This window comes from Myotis yumanensis, unplaced genomic scaffold (assembly GCF_028538775.1).
Source record: "Myotis yumanensis isolate MYYU_CA2020_CCGP unplaced genomic scaffold, mMyoYum1.0.hap1 SCAF_2, whole genome shotgun sequence".
NCBI classification, from domain to species: domain Eukaryota; kingdom Metazoa; phylum Chordata; class Mammalia; order Chiroptera; family Vespertilionidae; genus Myotis; species Myotis yumanensis.
The window spans coordinates 138762395-138782474 of record NW_027223753.1 but is presented as its reverse complement, the minus strand read 5'-3'; the positions used below and the strand labels follow the sequence as shown (position 1 = coordinate 138782474).

The window sequence follows — 20080 nt, the reverse complement described above, 5'->3', positions numbered from 1 at the left end:
CTATGTTAAGTTTTACAAATGTTTGCCTCTGAATCCTTTACTGAATAAGGATTTTCCTAGTAAAATAATTTAAAAGCATAGGTTTGTGTTTAGCCAGCCCTGGAAATAAATCTCAGCATTGCTCCTGATGAGTTAGGTGACTTTGGGAAAGTTACTAAAACTCTGTGTTTTGTGCAATAAATAGGAGACCATGTTTGCATTAAGAGTTGTTATATAAATGATACATATTACATGTAAAATATTTGATGGAAAATAAACATTTAGTAAATGGCATTTATTATTTATTATAATGTACATCAACATCACTCCATTAACTGACTAGGCACTATCTTGATAGTGATACACCCAACATACTACATAGAACAACCCATTTAAGAGAAATTCAGTCTTACCCTAGCCAATTTGGCTCAGTGCATAGAGCACTGGGTCCCCGGTTTGATTCCAGTCCAGGGCATGTTGCAGGCTCCTCCCTGGCCCAGGCCCTGGTCGGGGCGTGTGCAGGAGGCAACCAATCTATGTGTTTTCCTCACATCAATATATCTCTCTGTCATTCCCTCTCTCTTCCACTCTCTCTGAAATCAATGGAAAAATATCCTCAGGTGAGGATTAAGAAAAAGAGAGAGAGAAATTCAGTCTTTTAGTTGAGTTTAGTGTGAAAATCCATCCAAATGTATCAATTATAAAAGATTGACATGGGTGCAAAAATGATAAAGTAATCATAAAGTCATAGCTCTTAGAGCTCATCAGAAATTTAGTGTTTCAACTCCTATTATTTACAGATGTGAACCTGAGGCCCAACTAAGATTAATAACTTTCACAAAGTTGTGCAATTTAGTGATGAGCTAACATCAGTAGAGGACCAAGTCCCAATTAGGTTTATAACTTAAAACCTCTTCCACTCCAATGATAGTTCTGATACTTTTAAAACTAATGGTGATCACCTTTCAGAGAGCTGACTTGCCCTATGTTACAAACCAGTGACAGATTTGGAGCTAGATTATTTGTTGTGAATGGAATTGCCCAATTCAAATACTCTTTAAGGGCTCCTCTAACTCAGTTTTTTATTACTCTTCTGCTTATTATTCTAGAATATCCTTTGCTGCATGGACACATATTAGTCATTAGTCTCCAAAGTGTTTCTTCTCTTCTAGCCAGACCAGTGTCTTCACGATCTCACAAACATCTATTCCATTGCCATATCTTTCCCCATATGCACAATAATCTCCCCTCTTCTCTTCATTTACCCAACTTCTATGCACTCCGCAAGACCCAGTTCCCCATCTCTTCTATGATATCTTCCCTCGCTTCTCTGGCCCTCATAAATCTCCCTTTCTTCTGAACTCCTACAGCCCACAAGGCTAGCACACACAACTGAGAGCACAATTATCTACTGTGTATGATGTTCTCTCCATTTCTTCTGTACATCTTATCTTCCCGGTTTGACTACTGGCCCCTTGAAGACAAGTACCAGGACTCCGGTTTATCTAATTTCAATGAAGCAGAACACTGTGATGAATGAGCTCATAGTAGATATTCAATTAATACTCAGTGGACGGGGAAGGGAGCAGAGAGGAGAACAAACATTTTCTTGTTTCTTTGACAATTTTTTATTTACTTCTGAGATTACATACAAAACTAATACAAAAACTTAAATCTGGCAATTTTGCTTGAGGTTTTGTGCTAATTAAAACTAGTTAGGGATGGCAGGAAAGGACAGCAGATAGGCTACTTCTAATCCCATGTTACAATCTTTTCTTTAAAATACAGAGAAAATTCACCTGGACCTGCACAAGTGACTGACAGTTGTGTCTAAATGAGGTTTCTACTTTTGCAGCATTGATTTCTGGCAGTAAGTCCTGTCCTTAGCAGTGAAAGTTTTTTTCTGGGATAAGAAACACTCTAGCCTTAACCGGTTTGGCTCAGTGGACAGAGCGTCGGCCTGAGGACTCAAGGGGCCCAGGTTTGATTCCGGTCAAGGGCATGTACCTTGGTTGCGGGCACATCCCCAGTTGGGAGTGTGCAAGAGGCAGCTGATCAACGTATCTCTCTCATTGATGTTTCTAACTCTCTATCCCTCTCCCTTCCTCTCTGTAAAAAATCAATAAAATATATTTTTTAAAAAAAGAAACACTCTAAGCCCATGTGATGAAAGATGAATAATATGGGACCCTGTGAGCAAAAATTAGTTTTAAGAAAATCAGTTGCATACTTACTTGTACCAGAATGCCACAGCTTCTTTATATAAGTATGATGTGTAATTGGTACATCTTAGGAAAATATTTCTTATTCCAGCTTCTTTTTATTTAACATGTATTTACTGAGTGCCTCATGACAATAATAATAATGGTAATAATAATAGAATATTAAATAAATATAATGCAAATCTTTAAGAGCCCAGGTTCAAGTGTCAAACAGTCTAGGTTTGAATTCTGGGCCCATTAAGTGGAAGAAATATAAATAACTTAAGATATGCAGGTGACATTATCCTACTGGAACATCGGGAACATGACTACAAAAGAAATACATAACTTTAACATAGACAATGAAGATATCAAAATTGTTAAAGATTTTGCTTGTTTTTGTTCAGTCATTAATTCAAATGGAGACTGCAAGCAAGAAATCAAGAGAAGGCTGAGATTTGGAAGGGCAGTGATGGAAGAATTAGGAAAGATCATCAAGAGCAAAGAAGTGTCATTAGAAACCAAGGCTAAGATCATCCACACCTTGTATTCCCAATTATTATGTATGGGTGAACAAATTAGACAGTGAGGAAGACTAACAGGAAAAAATTGATTCATTTGAAATATGGTGTTGAGAAGAGTTCTTCAGATACTCTGGACCACCAGAAAGATGAGCAAGTGTGTCCTAAAGCAAATTAAGCCTTGAAACATTGCTGGAGGCAATAATGATAAAACTAAAGCTGTTCTACTTTGGCTACATCATGAGAAGGCAGGGTTCTTTGGAAAATATAATAATGCTGGCAAAAATAGAAGGCAGAGAAAAAGAGGAAAGCCAAATATGAGATGGGTTGACTTCATTAAAGAAACCATAGGCGTGAGTCTACAGGAGCTAAGTAAAGCTGTTGAGGACAGGACTTTATGGACATCACTAAATCATAGGGTCACCAGGAGTCAGAGATGACTCAATGGCATGTATTACACAACTTGTTAGTTGTGTGGGCAAGTTACTTAGCATTTCTCACTTTCCTCACCTATTAAGTAGGAATAACAATAGTACTAACTCAAATTTTATTTAAGGATTAAAATGAAATAATACATGAAAACACCATGTAGAGCACATAGTAAGCACATAGCTATGTATCATTACTATTATTATTATTATTATTATTATTACAGTATATCAGGCACTGTACTGAGCGAGTTATTTATATTTTAGCAGATATCAACTTTGTAAAAATGTGGAGTCTGTTTATTGATATGTTTCAAACACTAAGAGGAGTTCTTAGCCTGCAGTGAGCTCTGAGTAAATAATTACTGAATGGAAGAATGGTTTCATTAATTCCTCATAACAGCCTTACAGTGTGGCAGGCACTTTGCATGTAATAGTGAGAAAGACGGTATCCTAATCTTCAGATCTGATGAGAAGGAAGGGGGAACATGCAGGGAAGGCAGGCAAGTCAACAGGCAATTCTTACACAGAGTGGTTGCTCTGATAAGGTAGTACAGGGTATTTGGGAGAAGGTATGAGGAACTACTAATCCAAACACAAGGGAACAGACAAGGAGAGAATGGCATTTAGGCTGAAAAAATGAAGGATTTGTTAAACTGGCAAATTAGAAGAGTATATGGTGCGTTCAAAGGCTAAAGAGTATGTTCACTTGCTGTAACAGTATGTAGTTCAGTATAGATGAAATGAGGAAGGAGAGAGGAGAAAGGAAGCTGCAGAAGCCAACAGGGCTCTGAGTGGAGTACCAGGGATGTGACTTGATCTTAATGGCAAGGGGGCCATTTACTAGTAAATGGATTTTAGAGTTCTAACTAACTGGGTTCACAGAGTTCTAACATTGCTTCCAGCTAGATCAGCGTTAGTATTTATGTGCCTATTTGCACATCTGTGAGTCCACACTGCTAGAATTATAATTACTTATGGTTTTCAGATCCAGGCCTATCTTGGACCATCTTTGTGACATTGGTGTCTAAGAATCTTATGGAGCCAAAGTCTATGGATACACAGTTCTTATTGAGAGTAGATCCAATTGGATCTGTCACTTTCATCATAAAACTTCTCACTTGGCTGGATCCCCAATACTATATGCAACCAGTTGATCTCTCCCTGCTAAGGTTATAGCACAAGAGGCAAGATAACTTTTTGTATGTGGCTGACCAAGACTCAGAATGAGTATATCTTATATTATTTTCTAATAATAAATGACAGGTGGATTTTCAAGAAAGAAATAAGTGGCAAGATGTGAAACATTAAAGCTCCAAAATCTTATAGACCTTTCATTTACCATGTTCTTGATGCCAATTTTTACTGTCTATGCCTTCTGTATTGTTCTGGATGACTTCCTACACGGTTCCCCAGCTAACCTGAAGTTTTCTTTCTCAGAATTCAACATGATAACATTACATAATAATAATAATAATAATAATAATAATAATAATGATAATAAAGATCTTCAACAGGGGATTTCAAGGGAATTAGATTCACCAAAAAGCAACCTTTCCTATAAATATATCATATAATACCTGAGAGAACCTAAATTAAAAGTTTTTTCCATCATTGTGAGCCATGTGTGAATTGGTTTATCATTGCAGATCAATGATAAGAATGAGCTGCTTAGTGTATGGTGTAATAGGAAACTGAAAGAATAGACCATGTGTTCAAAATCTGAAGCCTAGTTCTGAAATATCAGCTAATTAAAAAAAAGCCAACTTTGTTTTTGGAATTAAACTGGGAGAAAAAAATCATTTAAGTAGAGATCTTAAGAAGATGGTGAGGAGTTTCTGAGAACGAACTCAATTGGGGGGAAAGACCCTCATAATGATTTGCTTGGCCCCACTTCTCCTTTGAGGCTTTGCTTGTGATTTCAGTGTGGTGAGAGGAATGGAAGAAAAGAGGCAGGCAAATAAGGGGCAGGAGAGGAGTGGAGAACTGGAAGAAATGAAAGTGATGAAAGGTGAAAGGTGTGGCAAAGAGCATTCTCTAAGCCACTCAGACTTTTGAAAATAGCACTACAGATAGGAGAGTCCAAGCACGCCATGCCACCAACCCACACACCAAAGCCAGGAGGCACACCTACTGTGCAAACGTTACTCGGGGACACAACATGTAGTAGAGCTATGTGGTGCAAGATGGAACAAAAATATGAGAAGAACCTTTAGTAATGTCAGCTGATTGCCAAACAGACCAGTCAGCCAGCCAGTGCTTACCTTGAGCTCAGATGGTACAAAAGCCTCCATCGCAGTCTGGATGGACAGGACTAAGAGAGAGAGGGAGAAGGGAGCAGGTGATGCCCACAGGAGGGCAAAGGGTATGGCTTAAAACCCAGGTAGATTGTTTATGGTAGAAAACAAATTGCTGACAGCCTTGTAATAGAAGAAGAATGGCTCAAGTTTATACACTTACTCATCCCATTTTGCTACCTGGAGTATGATTAAATTTGGACTTCCCTTGTTTAATTAGCCATTAGGTTTGATGAAGAACATTTTTCAAGTGAAGCAGAAAATGATTTAAAAGTAAGGTGTGTCTGCAAGAGAAGGCACAAGAGCAAGCCAGGCTGATGGGTGAAAAGTAAAATAACATGAGAAAATATCTATCTTTATTATAAAGTCCCTGAGAATGCTTCAGCCACTCAGCTTTGTAAGTGAAGGAGGTGATGTGGCTAACCGAGGTTTGCCTTAATTCGAAGTTCAGCAAAAGTTTAAAAGGAAATGAAGTGGAAATTGATCACTCAATAATAGAATCACTGGAAAGAGATCCATCCCAAAAATATTTCTGCCATGGAGTTTTTTAAATGTCCTACTTTTGAAAATTCTTTCAATACAGTAATTTTTTAAATTCCATATATTTCTTAAGTATTTGGAATAAAAGAATCGTTTTTTAAAGGGAATTCTATTTCTCATCATATTTTTGAAACACTCATTTTGTTAGTTGGGCTTTAAAAGATCCCAGGGCATGAAAGACAGGACACATATCCATGTGGATAGAGGAGAAGGAGAATTATAGTTTTCTTTCCAGTGGACTAAAAGCTATTTAAGAACCGGTATTTAACAAATACTAAAGGCCCGGTGCACAAAATTCATGCACGGTGGGGAGGGGGTTCCCTCAGCCCAGCCTGCACCCTCTTCAATCCGGGACCCTTCAGGGGATGTCCAACTGCCGGTTTAGGCCCGATCCCTCTCAAAATCCAGGACCGCTGGCTCCTAACTGCTCACCTGCCTCCCTGCCTGATAGCTTCTAACTACCCCACCCCCCGCCAGGCTGATCACCCCTAACCACCTCTGCCTGCCCGCCTGGTCGCCCCAACTGCCCCCCTGCCAGCCTGGTCACCCCCAACTGCCCCACCACTGGCCTGGTAGCCCCTTACTGCTACCCCACTGGTCTGGTCGCCCCCAACTGCCCCCTGCTGGCCTGGTCGCCCCCAACTGTCCCCCTGCCGGCCTGGTTGCCCCCAACTGCCCCCTCCCCGCCGGCCTGCTGTTCAGTCATTTGGTCGTTCCTCACAATGAACCTCATGTAATCAATTATGAAAACTCACAGGCTTAAGGGATCTTAGTAGATTATCTTAAGAAAAAGCCAGAGGCCAAAGTAAAAAAAAAAATTATAAATAGATGGAATCTGAACTAGAAGTCCTATGTGTCCAGGAAAGAAGCCTGAAGTGTGTTGAAGGTAGTACTCTCCTCTCTAATGAGGAAAGAGAAAATTAATTTAAATTGCCACCAAATGAATTTAAGTTAGCTGAAAAGATATTATGGGCAGCAAAGGTCTTATAAGCCCTGGAAAAGATTTTGAGGCGGTTTTTAAATTCCCTATCTAGATATGTTTAAGAGAAGAGAGATACCTATCAGCCCAGAGTGCTTGAGGTAGAGATCTGCCTGACAAGAAATGGGGAGGAAGGAAGGAAGGAAGGAAGGAAGGAAGGAAGGAAGGAAGGAAGGAAGGAAGGAAGGAAGGAAAAGAAAGAGAGAGAGAGGAAAGAAAGAAAGAAAGAAAGAAAGAAAGAAAGAAAGAAAGAAAGAAAGAAAGAAAGAAAGAAAGGAAGAAAGAAAGAAAGAAAGAAAGAAAGAAAGAAAGAAAGAAAGAAAGAGAGAAAGAAACTCACCCAAAGTAATCATTTCCTTGGAAAATCAATTGTCATGTGCTAGTTGGTTATAAATGGAATGTACAATTATAATACATTCTGGTTTTCATTTTCTTTTTAGCCTTGTTTCCAGTGAAAAGAAGGCTTATGAAATCTCCCTGGCAGGCTATGCCTTGATTAATATATTTTTTTTAATTTTTCTTCTTTAAACTGGTTACAACTTAATCTCTTAGACGAACCTAGACTTTAGTAACAATACATGTGCCCTCAGAGGAGATATATGAAAGTAGAAATGCTATCCTCATTTCAAAGGAAAACTTTTTCCCTCCTAATTTAAATAAGCAGGATGATTCCTCCACTACTATCATCCTCTCCTTCCCTACCTTCTCACAGACTCCAGCAAGTTCTCTGCAGCTTGCAGAATGTCCCCTCATTTACAGCACAAACAACACTTGCACTCACAGTTTATACCAAAACTCTCTAATTTGTTGTACTTCTCTGTTTATACAGCTGTGCATCTCTTTGCCCCACTGTGTTCACCACGTCTATTGTCTGGTTTTTATTGTGAGCTCCTGGGGGCGAAGAAGGGAGTCTGTTTAACTTGATATGCACAGTATTGTGCATGCACATGCAGGTGGGCACCACATGACCGTCCTTTCTTTTTTTTAAGAAACAGTAATTTTATTTTATTTATTTGTTTTTTGGGTAATCCTCACCCAAGGATATTTTCCCATTGATATTTATTTATTTATAATTCCTTATTGTTGAAAGTTGTACATATGTCTCCTTTTCCCTCCATTGACCTTCCCCACCTGCTCCCGCCCCCCAGCACATGCTCCCACCCACGTGACCTTTCTCGACAGTGATGGCCATGAATGCTCAAAAAAACCCTCCGTGGACTAACCAAAGCTGGAAAGAAGGCTCAGGTTATAGAGTCTGTGTCATCCCATGGTCCTCCTATTGCCACACACCAAAGCCATAACAGGTGTCAGGGACCATCAGGAAAAGTCCAAACAACAACTGGAAAAATCTAGTAAACCAGGGCCTGAAATGCACAGAAAACAAGACTGCACTTATTTGGGAGCTTGTCCTCCACCGTGACCCTCCTTTTTCTCTTGTGTAAGTGCAATCTTGCGGGGATTCTCAGCTCAGAGCATATGTGTCAGTGCCCATTCTCATAAGTGGTTGTTATATTTCAGACACTCCATGGAAGACTATGAAAGACAATATCTTGGCTTTCTTATTTCTTTATGTTTACAGAAGGAACAAAAATCATCTTCATCAAAACTAATATTTCTTCCCTCCCACCAATCCCCACACATTCCCCCTCAAACATTCCTTTACACCAATCTTCCTCACTGACCCAAGAAGTCAAAATGATCCACATTTCTTGGTCTGGTTAAAATTTTTCAATGCCTGTTCATCCTTCAGTCTTCAAAGTTACATCAAAGGACAAAGTGATTGATGAAAACCCTTCCCTCAGGGAAAGCACAGGAAATAGCATTCCATTTAATTTAACAAATATTTTCTAGACGCCAATTAAGAGTCTCTCACTGTGTGCTAGGGAAACAGAGGGGAGCAAAACATAGATGTATTTTCAAAATGTGTGTGTGTGTGATTAGTTAATTTAAAGTTTTTTTAAACCATTAAATATAAGAAGATTGAATTATTGTAGGATTGTGGTAGAGAATAAATAATATCCTATATAATAAAAGCCTAATATGCTAAGTGTCCAGTTGTCTGGTCAGCCGTTCAACCAATCAAAGTGTAATATGCTAATGATAAGCTAAGGCTGCTCAAACACTCACTATGATGTGCACTGACCACCAGGGGGCAGACGCTCCGACTGATAGGTTAGCTTGCTGCTGGGGTCCAGCCGATCGGGACTGAGTGAGACAGGCTGGACATGTCCTGGAGCCCTCCCACGGTCCCTCCCTAGCTGGCCAACCTCTCATGTCCCTCCCCAGACTTGATTGTGCACAGGTGGGGTCCGTCGGCCTGGCCTGTGCCCTCTCACAATCCAGGACCCCTCGGGGGATGTTGGAGAGTCGGTTTTGGCCCCATGGCAGAATGACCAGTCACTATGATGTGCACCGACCACCAGGGGCCAGATGCTCAATACAGGGGCTGCCCCCGGTGGTCACTGCGCTCCCCCAGGGGCAGCCCCACTCAGCCAGAAGCCGGGCTCACGGCTGGCAAGCACAGCAGTGGTGGCGGGAGCCTCTCCTGCCTCTGCAGCAGCACTAAGGATGTCCAACTGCTGGCTTAGGCCCGCTACCTCAGCGGAGCGGGCTTAAGCCATCAGTTGGACATCCTTCAAAGGTTCCCGGACTGCAAGGGGGCACAGGCTGGGCTGAGGGACCCCCCCCCTAGCCCGAGTGCATGAATTTTGTGCACCAGGCCTCTAGTAATATCTATGATTTACTATACTAAGCAAAGAGCTTGCCATGTAAGATAGCCCCAGTAAGTATGGCTTAATTTAGAACAACATTTTTTTTGAGAGGGCTTTCTCTGGAAATCAAATTTGACCTTGAATTATGGGCAGTATAATTTGTTATGAACATAGGAGGAACTATCACATTCAAGAACAACAACAAAAAACTATCATCTAGAACATATTTTTCCAGCAAAAATGAAACTCAGCCTCGTCCTGAGTCCCAAGAGAGTCTGGTTCACATCCTGCTCTTCCTATGAAGGTTTTGAAGTGTTTCAGAACCTTGATCATGTCCCAAACACACACAACACATTTTTTTCTCCTGTTTCTCCTACCATGGTCCTCACATTTGTTCCACAAATGACTACAGCAATGCACTTGAAGTTTTATACATTTATTTCAAAGGGACATAAAATGATTATCGCCATGCTTCACTTTATTAGTTAGCTGTACTGAATCAGTATCATCAAAATTTAATCTATAGCAAGAATAAATTAACTTTTAACTAGAAGTAAAACTAAGTCAAATTTTACTCACCCAAAGCATTTTTTTAAAACTTGCTCAAAACAAATTGCTTCACAAGTCATCTTAGATAAGTGATAATGTTTAATTAATTAATTAATTAATTAACTGTAAGGATGACTATATGAATAGATTATAATGCAAATGACAAGATTGCACAAGGATATCATAATATACTGACCTAAACAAAGGAATCCCTTACTTTGCACCTTTTAGTTCAACTTAAGCATAGCTCCATAATGCCAAATATCTAGATAACAGAAAGGAGACTTCATATTAGATTCTCCTTGAATATTTGCCTCACAAAAACATGGTCTTAGTCTTTTTCCTAAATTCTATTACATAGAAGACCTCTGACCACACCTGGAATCACCATTAGAATCTCAATATTTTATCCTGTCTGCAGGTTCATCCAATGGTTTCATTTAAAAAGGATTATAATTTCACCTTCTATATTTTCTCAACAAGGGTAAGGACCTTCTGGAAAACATTTGATATATTTCTATCTATTGCAAAATATCAGAAGGATGCACCTGAAATAAAAATCTCATAGGCTATTTCCTGTCTAATATCACCACTTAAGTTGTATTGTAAGTTGTATTGTAAGGGCCTAATTTTATATTCTAATCAGTGAAGCCATTGCTCTCCAGTTCTCTGAACTAAAGTCACTATTTCTCACAAATTTATTCACTTATTGAAGTGTTGATTAATTTCTCACTCTCACCTTTCTTATTCCAAACTAATAAAATCCAAACATTTCAGATTTACTTTAGATATTCAGATATTTTCAGTCCTTTTACTACCAGATCCTTTAGACTTAGCTTCTCTGAACTTTGTGACCATTGAATACTGTCATGAAACCAGAACATGGGTTTTATACATAAAGGAAAATTAATGTTTATCTAAGCAAAATGTACTTAAAAGAAGACCAATGACCCAGCAATCCAGACCTCCAATGGTGGCTTAGTACAACCTTAGATCCCCACCCCCCCCTTATCCTAATTTGTCAGGATTTAGTTGTTAGTTCATAATTGATCCTGTTTTCATAGAACTGGAATTCTCCATCCTAGAATTTTATCTGGGACTTTGCAACCTTAAGTTTTTGTAAAAATCAGCTGGAGGATTCAGAAGTTTCTTCCTCCAGCTCTCTGAACATTATTAAGCTGCAATGAAACCAAATCAGATACACTCCTCCAAAGGACAATAAGAATAGTTTCTAGGAACCTCAAGGTGCCTCACCCAATTGTCTTTTCTAAGTCCTGGCATTTCGAAACAACTGAGATGCACAGTTCCTATGGAAATCTTGTGCCAAATTTAATAGCATTGTTAATTAGTGAATATTTGTTGTGCTCCAGACAATGTCCATGAATCAGTAAAGTAAAAGATAGTGTCCCTTGAAAACCTGAGGATAATGTCAGTGGGTTAAGAATAGGCAGTTCCTTTGTTTTTCAACCTTGTGTGAGGGAATGGAGTCTGTCTTCTCATTGCCTTAACTCATTTGTGCATGGTTGTAAAAATTAGATGAGAATGCACAGATAGCACACTTAGCAAGGATACTGGCCTAAAGGATATCTTTCATAGACCGGTCTTTCCTTTCCCTTCAAGAATCAGAAGAATGTGGCCAGCCTGCTTTGCAGAGGAAATTCAAAACTAGTGGGGCTAGACTATATTGTAATACACATCAAAAGTTGTGCCTGAGTGTCTAAATGTTATAAAATTTCTGAAATAGTATGGTATGTCTATAAATAGCAATTCAGAGTTTTCTCATGGATTTTATAGAAATAGTTTTCATTACTGTAGAATCTTATGATCATACCAGGCAATTGAGGCCCAACCACTAAGGTTCCTGTATCTCAGAGTAAATGACACTAAAAGGAACAATTTTGTTTTGCTTCTTTCATATTTTTATTGAGATATAATTAACAGATAACATTATACTAGTTTTAGGTATATAACATAATGAATCAATATTTGTGTATATGTATACAAAGTGATCACCACAATAAGTCTAGTTAACCTACATCATGAAACATAGTTAAAATTTTTTCTTGTGATGAGAACATTTAAGATCTCATAGTAACTTTCAAATATTTAATACAGAATTATTAACTACAGTCACCATGCTATACATTACAAAGAGGAACAGTTTTAACTCCCATCCACCCAATCGGGTAATTAAGAAAACTCCTCATTCTAGAGGCTTGTATTAAGCCAGCCTCAAAAAATGAAACCCTGCTTTCAACACTTTCAGTGCTGAAAGGGGAGTCTAGTTTCTTATCCAATAAATAAATCACATGTTTGACAGGAGTAAAAATATTGATGGGAGGTGCACATTCTTCATTTCAAAGAAAGGAGCCTGTTGAGTGGTAGTATAGTTTTGAAAGTATCTGATTTGACAGAGGAGCTCTCATCACACTTCTGAAATAATTTTATGCTGCTGTGATTTTGTTTGTGAGTATTTCATTATTCAAAATTGAAGCAATGTACTTAACTCGAATCAGAACCATCAAAGCTTTTCAAAATGCCCCTATAATTCACAATTTCTGATTTTTTAAATAATGTCAAATGCTGTCTTTTTTCTGAACTGCTAAATTCTGTGTTTCATAAGTACAAAAAGTATTTGCAAGGCATCCAGTAAATATTTACAGAACACCTACCATGAGCCAATCCTAGTTCTAGTTGTAAGGGGTGTTCCAATAAACAAAACAAGTCCCCTGCTCTCAAGGAGGGGTGGGGAGAGAGGAAGGGTTGGTGAAAGAAGACTATAAATGAATAAAAAGGTGTCATTAAATAAGAAAGATATAACTATTCCTATGGAATTAAAGATAATTAGATATACATGAAAATGAGTGGTTGACTTTAGATCGGGTGGTCAAGAAAAACCTCTCTGAAGAAGTGATATTCAAGCTGAGATTTAAATGGTGAAAGGCCCAACAGTGTCTGGAAGAAGAGAATTACAGGCAGAAGAATAGCAAAGGCCTGAAAGTGGGGACCAGCATGATGTTTTTCATAAGGAGAAGGCCAGTGTGGCTAGAGAATAGAGGGCAAGGGAGAAAGGGGGCAAAATTGTAGACAAAGTGAAATTATATCAGGCATGGACGCCAAAAAAAAAAAGTTTGGTTTTGTTCTAAGTGCTATGGGGAGCTATTGGATGAGAAGAGTGGGGGCTGGGGGGTCTTAAGCATGAGGATGGCATGACTTGATTTACTTTTTCAAAGTTTACCACATCTGCAGGTGGATAGTGGGGCAAGAGTAGATGCACTTTTTATGCATTTAGAACTATTGAAGAATTGTAAGCAAGAACTTGACTCACTTATTTTTGTTTTTAATATCTTTTTGACATTGGTGTGGAGACTCAACTGTGATGTAAAGAGGTATATAGCCCTGACTGGTTTGGCTCAGTGGCTGGAGTGTCGACCTGTGGACTGGGGGGTCCCAGGTTCGGTTCCGGTCAGGGGCATGTGCCTTGGTTGCAGGCACATCCCCAGTGGGGGATGTGCGGGAGGCAGCTGATGGATGTTTCTCTCTCATGGATGTTTCTGGATCTTTGTCCCTCTCCCTTCCTCTCTGTGGAGGGTCGATAAAATATATTTTTTTAAAAAAAGAGGTATATAGAAGGAGCCAGAGTAGAAGAACCTTTAGTGAATTTGGATATGGATCTCAGATGGTATCCTTGGATAGTAAGAAAAGAGATAATATTGATGAACTATTATGCTTTTTCATAAGTATAACCTCATTTAATTATCACTACACCCAATGGAATAAGTGTTTAGCCCCATTTTCCTGAAACTCAGAAAGATAAATCAAATTTGCGAATATCCAAAAATAGTAAGTGGCAAACCCAGGATTCAGAGCCTGGTCTGTGTGACCATGAAGTCCCAGTGTCCCGGTTTTTCTATGCTACTGTTGTGTAACTCAGGTCAGGATTAGCAAATAACACATCTTTAAATTTTCAATCTAAGTAATAAAATAATTTTAAGTAATGTAAAATACATAATTTATTTAACTTTTTTTAAATCCTCACTTGAGTATATTTTTCCATTGATTTTTAGAGAGAGTGGAAGGGAGGAAGAGAGAGAGAGAGAGAGAGAGAGAGAGAGAGAGAGAAACATTGGGAACATCAATGTGAGAGAGACACATCCATTGGTTGCCTCCCGTACATGCCCCGACCAGGGCAAGGGATCAAACCTACAACCCTTGCCGAAACCGGTTTGGCTCAGTGGATAGAGCGTCGGCCTGCGGACTGAGAGGTCCCGGGTTCGATTCCGGTCAGGGGCATATACCTGGGTTGTGGGCACCTCCCCAGTGGGAGATGTGCAGGAGGCGGCTGATCGAAGTTTCTCTCTCTCATCGATGTTTCTAACTCTCTATCTCTCTCCCTTCCTCTCTGTAAAAAATCAATAAAATATATTTATTAAAAAAAAAAACAAAAACCTACAACCCAGGTACGTGCCCTTGACTGAGAATCAAACCCTTGTCATTTCGGTGCGCAGACTAATGCTCTAACCACTGAGCAATAACCAACCAGGGCTATTTAACTCTATTGATGGACATTTAGACTTCTATATTTTTGCTCCAAGAATTAGAACTAAAATAAACATTTTATATTTCACCTCATTTCTGATTACTTCCTTACCTAAAATCCTAAATTCCTAGCAAGGTCAAAAATATATTTTAAAAGCTCTGGATATACAAAAAGTTTGTGCCATATATACTCTCACTTAACCCAAACCAACATTAAATATTATTTTTATCTTTGCCAATTTGATAACCAAAATTTTAACCCCATTGTGTAATTCACATTTTCTTTACTTACTAATGAAATTGAACTTTTTTACATATTCACGTTTTATTTTGCTTTTGTGAATTTTATGTTCATTTAATTGCCAATTTTCCTATATAGTATTACTAGTTTGTTCTTGGTGTTTGTAGGACCTCCTTATATAGGAAGGATACTAAGACTTTCTTTGTCCATTTTGGCAAATAACCTCCCAGAGTGTCTTTTACATTCAATTTCTAAATGTTTTATTGTGAAAATATCCTACATACAAGAGAGTATGCTCCAGTTTTCTATTGCTGCATAGCAACTCACATCAATATTTAGTGGCTTAAAGCAACAAACATCTTATTTTATCTCATAGTTGTGTGGGTGTTGGCTGAGATTTTCCTGCTCTCACAGATTACTCACCTGGCAGACTGGCTGATCTAAAGGGCCCCAAATGGCTGTACTCTTGTGTAGTGCCTGGCAGAGATAGAAGGAAGGCTGGCTCTTTGGGCATCACCAACTGGAGCACCTACATGGTGTCTGCACAGTGGTCTCAGGGGATTCAGACCTCTTACCTGGAAACTTGGGGCTCTAAAAGACAGTGTGCCAGCACATAAGGCAACACCTTTGTGGTCTTTTATGAGCTAGCATCAAACGCTACATAGTACCTACCTCTACTGTGTTCTGTTGGTCAAAGCGGTCACATGGCCTCCCAGATTCAATGCGGTGAATATAGAGGAGGGTCAAAGAATTTGTGGGCATGTTTTAAAACCTCCATATGATATACATTTTTTGAAAGAATAAAGCAAGTTCTCCTTCACCTTTTAGCTTTATTTATAACATTATTTGCAATTGGTTCTAATGTATTTATATAAATAAATGTATTTCTTTTTCCCCTCTACCTTCTTCCATTGCTTTGTAGTTAGTTTTTAAAAATTATTTTCAAAGTGCCTGTCGAGAAAATTAGGGACATTATCAATTAATATATTTGGAGATAAGACTTAATGGCCTTCAACAAACGACAAGTGCTGGAGAGGATGTGGAAAAAAAGGAACACTTGTGCACTGCTGGTGGGAATGCAGACTGGTGCAGCCACTATGGAAGGCAGTATGGAGGTTCCTCAAAAAATTGGAAATGGAACTCCCATTTGACCCTGTGATCCCACTTCTAGGAATATATCCCAAGAAACCAGAAACACCAATCAGAAAGGATATATGTACCCAAATGTTCATAGCAGCACAATTCACCATAGCTAAGATCTGGAAACAGCCTAAGTGCCCATCAGTTGATGAATGGATTAGAAAACTGTGGTACATCTACACGATGGAATACTATGCTGCTGTTAAAAAGAAGGAACTCCTAACATTTGCAACAGCATGGATGGAACTGGAGAGCATTATGCTAAGTGAAACAAGCCAGTCAATGAAGGAAAAATACCACATGATCTCACTCTTTCATGGATAATTAAGACCATTACAAACTTTTGAACAATAATAAATACAGTGGCAGAGCTGCCTCAAACTGATTGTCGGACTGCAGTGGGAAGGCCAGGGAGGGTTGGGGGACAGGAGGGAGGGGAGTAAGAGATCAACCGAAGGACTTGTATGCACCCATATAACCATAACTAATGGACATAAGACACTGAGGGGTAAGGGAGGGCAGGGGCTTGTCAAGGGCGGGCGGGGAAAAGGACACTTATGTAATACCCTTTGTAATACTTTAAGCGAAAAATAAAAAATAAAATAAAAAAATAAAATAAAATAAAAAGACTTAATGGCCTTTAGACACTTTAAGTACTATGTACTATGGTTTCATTAATTTGATTTAATTTTTAATCCTTTTCATCCTTAAATTTTCATCAGTGACACATTTGAAAATTCATCTAAAATGCAGTCATCTAAAATGCAGGTTGAATCATACATTTAATTATGCATTTGTTCTGTGAAGAAAAAAAAAGAAATCGGACTAAATAGTTCTTACTCAGTATTTTGCCACATTCTGACTCTTTCTTCCAACATGAACTGAAATACAATAAGCTACATATTGCTTGTACAGCTAATAGTTCCCTTCAGGTCTTGCAATGGTGCTTGAAAATTGAGCAATTTGATTCATTTCATGAGCGGTGATTGTAGCACTCTTTCTTACAGTGCTTTGAATGGCAAAGTAAAAAATGTGTCATCACATAAGAGCAAGAAAAGTCTTTTAGTTGGTAATTATTTTAAAGGATATTCTTTTGGCTCATAGAGAGGGAAGAATTCCTTAAAAAAATATGTGGTAAACACTCAAATGCTAAACAATGATGCTCATCCCATGTTCTAAAAATGGTAATTGGGATTTGTTTTTCTTAAGTCATTTTCTCTGTTTCCAGTATCGCATTTCAGAAACTCTTTTTTCATCTATCTGGTTGTGGAACTGTGAAAGCTGTGCAGAGAGAAGTAAATTGAGTAAAATGTGTGAAACACACCTAATAGTGATCATCAGCATTTTTATGTATCCTGTGTGTCTTTCTCCTGCTTTATTTTCACCATATCCAAGGAAAAAAATAAATTTTGGAAGAAGAAGATATTGGAAAAATATTATTATCTAGTGCAATTAATCATCATCAGTCCAAGAGCTGTATCTATGTTTCCCCCAACATTTTATCTCCAACATTAAGCATTTTGCCTTATGCATAGTAGTCCTCAATGAATATTTATTGAAAAATGATTTGGGGAGAGGGTCCAAATTATTTTTCAGTCTGGTCCTGCTATCCAGTCTGAATCTAGAATTTCTTTTTCATGGAGGCAGCTATGTTCATGAAGTATCTCTTTCATCTGTCTCTATTACTGATAGTCATACCTTAGTAGAAATGGACTGGAAAAGTCAAGCCCTTGAGTTCATTTAATGTCACTGAACTTTAGTACTAGAGATGATTTGAGATCTCATGGCCTTCCAGAGACAAAAATGTTTTCAAATCACCTGTGAGCAACATAACTTTATTTATGCCTGAATATGCACAAGTTTAGCCAAAGTTCAAAACACGGCTATTTCCACCCTTCAGGCTTGTTCACACGTTGTGAGGACTCCTACGGAAGGCCACATACCATAGCCTGGACCTTGTGTTTTGGGGACACTCATGTCTTGTAGACTTTCAGCAACTAAAAAACACTCAAATATTTCTTTATTTCATGTTGAATACCAAATTCAGATAAACTCTTATAGCTATAATTTCCAATAAGATAGCCACTAGCCACAGTGGATGTTTCAATTCAAATTAATTAAAATTAAAATTAAAAAGAACTAAAACTTCAGCTCCATATTTGTTAGAGTCACATTTCAAGTGCTCAGTAGCCACATGTGACTAGTGCCTATCATGTTGAACAGTACAGCTATAGAACAATTTCATTGTCACAGGAAGTTTTATTGGCTAGTACTGCTCTAGAATAGATCACTTATAACACATTGCAGAAATTCTAAATTGGATACCCAATTCTGCAATTATTTCCTAATCAATCAATCTTAGTTTTCAAATATTTTTGTTTATCTGAATGTCTGAAATTGTTCCTACTTAAATCCATTTTAACAACAAATGTAGGTAATATTTCCTAAACACGTCTCTATGAAATATAACAAAACAAAATAAAGTATCTATTATCCAAAACACAGAGTTAAATTTCTGAAACTCAATTTAAGTGGGAATAAGTCCAATATGATTTGTAACAAGTCTAAATTATAGATGATTCATAAAGTGTCTTCAACTAAATTGCCCAAAAAGCTCACACAAAAACCTACAAGTGTTGCCAAATTAAAGCCCTATCAGACCTGATTTGATAAATAACTAAGAATAATTTCTAGCTCAAATACTATTGTATACAAACAGATGGAAAATGTGTTTCTGGAAGAGTTCACTTTTCTAAAATAAACCTAACTTTTCTCCCAGAGGTATAACTTCCTCAGAAATCTGTTTTCTCTTTAACAAATGCCCAAATCCTTTCTAAATTATCTCAAATCTGTATTAATGGGAGTTATTTTAGTGAGAACTTAGCACATAATATAACCATAAAAGGCAATAAAGATATACAATAAATCATTAATTTGGACAGAAACTATATATAGTATATGTGTAAAAATAAATAAGTATACATTTGCACATATTACAACAATAAATATTCTCTCACCTAAACAGCATTCAAATATCCCTAATATCTCCTACATGTGCTTTTAAATTTTGGCAAATAATAGCATTTTCTACTTCAATGTGTATTTATAAATTCCTATTATGTAATTTCTCCTATGATCCCAAAACAATACACTTTGATAATTCAGCTTCCTGTTGCCTTCCCAATTTAGTAAAAGCAGTGATTTTCAACCTTTTTTATCTCATAGCACACACAAACTAATTAATAAAATTCTGTGGCACACCAAAAAATATACTTTTTGCCCATCTGACACACAAAAAATAGGCATAATTTTGATTCATTCACACCAGATGGCTATTGTTGTGTTGGCTGTTGTCATTTACTTATTTAACAAGGGAAAAGAGGTCAGTACTCTGACTAAATAGTCATGTATTGCATGTTTTAAAAATTCTTGCAGGCACACTGGTTGGAAATCTCTGAGTAAAAGTATCCTATTTTTCTATTTCAGACGGTGTTCTGGAAGTGGAGCAGAAACCAGTCCCAGGTGTGCCACAGGAAGGCACCGGCAAGGACGCTGGTCCTGATTCTGCAGGCAGCCAAGTCTAAATGTAAGTGTAAGAAGTGATGGAGGGCATCGCAGGGCCTGGCCGCGGTGGTGCACAGGGAAAGGTGGGGGGTGGGGAGAGGAGTTGGAAGACACTTGGCTATCCAGCCTGCCTGCCTGCATGTCCTATCTCCTATCCCCATCTCCACTGCTGCAAAAGCCTTTAGTCCATCTTTACTAATGCCAGGTTTTTAAATCCCTGACAGTAAAATACATGTGCAGAGTGTGATTCTAGCTGGCTTTTTAAGTCCAGGCATGTTGAATAGAGTCTTAAAATAATCATTTCCATAGGCCCTGACTAGGTTATCCAAGTGTTCACCAGATGCTAGCAGCTAGATTTTGCAGAGGAAAATTGCTAACTTAAGCTGCTTTT

General features: G+C 38.2%; 1 protein-coding gene across 2 annotated transcripts in view; it reads left to right on the top strand.

Annotated features, from left to right (window-relative positions):
* The window catches only part of COL8A1 (collagen type VIII alpha 1 chain), a 164889-nt gene that overhangs the window by 82774 nt on the left and 62035 nt on the right, over window positions 1-20080 (top strand). For both annotated transcript variants that reach the window (XM_070406102.1, XM_070406100.1), the window contains exon 2: window positions 19612-19711. The gene's annotated coding sequence lies outside the window, so the exon portion shown is untranslated. The remainder of the gene's footprint in view (window positions 1-19611; window positions 19712-20080) is intronic.